Below are 2727 nucleotides of genomic sequence, written 5' to 3' on the forward strand. Positions count from 1 at the left end.
GATGAGTGAGTGCTTCCAAAACTTCATTCTCTTGGTTGATATGATTCAATTGTTATTCCCTAAATTCTGGAGCCTCGTTTTTGGCCAGTGCTTTCAGTGCAGCTTGGACATTTTCCTTTAGGATCGTTGGTTCTGGTTTGTATGGTATCATCTGAAATGGTGAATACCGACTACTTTTTGTTCTAATGACTCTGTACTCTTTCCATCTTCTTTTGAAGCATCCAGTATTATTTAATATTTGCCTATAGAACCTTTCAATGTCAAAATGGAGACTTGGATTTTTTTCTTGAGTTTTTCAGATTAAGACATGATGAGGAAGCTCTTCCTGTTTGGTTTGCTAACTCTAGGCTTTTGCTCCAGCAGGGCCCCACATTTGCATACACAAGGGTAATGCTAAGCTTTCCTCTGATCCGGATGCTGTGCTATACTTCATACAGTCCAGCTCTCTGATTTTTGCTCAGAATACAGACTGAGTAAGTACAGTGGGGGGGATAAAACCCTGATGCACACCTATCTTTATTTTAAATCCTGCAGCATTTCCTTATTCTGTTCTCAACAACTGCATCCTGATTCCTGTTTAGGTTCCATATGAGCACATTGAAGGGTTCTAGAATTCCCATTCTTCTCAAGTCTAACCATAGTTTGGTATGGTCCACCCAATCAAGTGCCTTTGCATAGACAAATAAAACACAATGAAATATCTTTCTGATATTCCTTGCTTTGATATTTTCAGCCCAAATCCATTTGGCATCAGCAATCATATCCCTTATTCCAAGTCCTCCTCTGAATCCATCCTGGATTTCTGACTGCTGCCTGTCACTGTCCTGAGACCATCATTGTTCAATGATGCTCAGTAATATGTAGCGTGTGTGGGACATCATTGAGATTGTTCTATAATCTGAGCATTCTGCTGGGTCAGTTTTCTAGGTAAAATGTATGAGTATGCGGCGCTTCCAGTCAGTTGACCAGTAACTGTCTTTCAAATGATTTTGGCATAGATAAGTGAGTGCTTCAGTGCATCTTCAGTTTGTTGACAAATCTCCATTGGGACTCTAACAATTCAGAAAGCCTTGCTTTTCACAGATGCCTTCAGCGCACCTTGGGTTTCTTCCTTCAGTTCCGTCAGGTCTTGACCACACGTTGTCTGGTGACATAGTTGAATGTCAGCCAACTCCTTTCGGCACAGCGATTCTTTGTATTCTTCTTGTCCTTGTGTGACGTGTCCTGTGTTGCTCAATAAGAGTCCTTAGGATCTTTCATTGTTGCAAATTGAAGTTTGACAGTTTTCATTAGTCCTTTCAGTTTAAGATGTGCTGAACATGTTCTTCCGCCTTTGTTTTCTAATTCTAAGTCTTTGCACATTACATTACAATATCTGCTTTGTCTTCTTGAGAAGCCCTTTGAAATTTTCTATTCGGCTCTTTGACTCCATAATTTCTCCTATTTGCATTAGCTATACTGCAACTGAGAGCAAGCTTCAAAGTCTCTTCTGACATCCACTTTGATCCTGACTCTCTTTATTACCTTTTTAATCACCCTTTTCTTCCTTTGTGCGCGCTGTACTTGATGTCCTCCCCCAGTCCCTCAGATCTTCTCTCATTGGTGTTCATTCAGTGCAACAAATCTATTCTTTTCTCTTTTATTTTTTTGGAAAACTTTTTTAAATAGTTCTTGAATGTTCTACAGCTTACAGTAAATATCATAGTTACAAATTCGTGGCTTCAATCTTTCAGAATGATCACTATCTGATCTTCAAAATAAAACATAAAATCCAAAAGAACCCCAAACAACAAACAGAAGCAGATTTACCCTTCATACACACTCGTGAGGCCAGAGCAACTCTATTCTTGAGCTATTCTCTAAATTCGGCATTTTGTCTCTCATTGACATTTTTAAATTTCCTTCAGCTTCAACCTGAACTTATATATGAGCAATTGATGATCTTTTCTACAGTCAGTCTCTGCTCTAGTTTTAGTTGCTAACATTGATTTTCTCAGCAGTCTCCTCCAATGGATGTAGTCAGTTTGATTTCTGCATATCCCAGCTACATATATCCATGTGTAAAGGCACCCTTAGTGTTTTTTCAAAAAAAAAAGAGTATTTGCTTTGACCAAGTCGTTGGCTCCAATTCTAGGCCATACAGTCTAAATATTGTTTCTTCCCTTGCATTTCCAACTTTTTCACTCCAATCATCAGTAATTATCAACGCAGTCTGATTGCATGATTAACAAATTTCAGACTAAAGATTTTGTTAGAATTTTTTTTTATGAGGGGAGAGCGCGAACGCAGTCCCCCACTACCACAAATTATGCAGTCGAGTTTCCCACATTTGGGGAAATCGCAGGAGTCAGCACATCCGGAGTGCAATGGATAAGCCTCGCCCTGGGAAAACCACCTTCGTGATCATGGTGTCTCCCCTGCCAGGTAAGTATAGAATTTTAAAAATTATTCAAAACTAGCTACTGTGGTGGTTGCATGATTTTGAAGAGTAATTGTAGTTATATATTCCTCATCTGGGGTTAGATAATATTCTATCACAGATATCATTGTACTTCAAAATATCCTTTTAATGGTAAATGTAATGCCATTCCCCTAGAATTTGTCATTGCCAGAATAATAAGGCATATTATACTGTAGGATACAAAATGGTCAATACCTGTCCATTTTAGCTCGCTAATGCCTAAGACATATATTCTTATGTATGCCATTTGATTTTTGACAATTTCC

The 2727-nt window shown here is 38.6% G+C and overlaps 1 non-coding gene across 1 annotated transcript; it reads right to left on the reverse strand.

Annotated features, from left to right (window-relative positions):
* Positions 1-2268: 2268 nt before the first annotated feature.
* Positions 2269-2432, reverse strand: LOC142447436 (U1 spliceosomal RNA). The gene has a single exon (XR_012784139.1). It is a non-coding gene; the product is annotated as a U1 spliceosomal RNA (small nuclear RNA).
* Between the last annotated feature and the right edge of the window lie 295 nt (positions 2433-2727).

Source organism: Tenrec ecaudatus, chromosome 4 (genome assembly GCF_050624435.1).
Source record: "Tenrec ecaudatus isolate mTenEca1 chromosome 4, mTenEca1.hap1, whole genome shotgun sequence".
Lineage (NCBI taxonomy): Eukaryota > Metazoa > Chordata > Mammalia > Afrosoricida > Tenrecidae > Tenrec > Tenrec ecaudatus.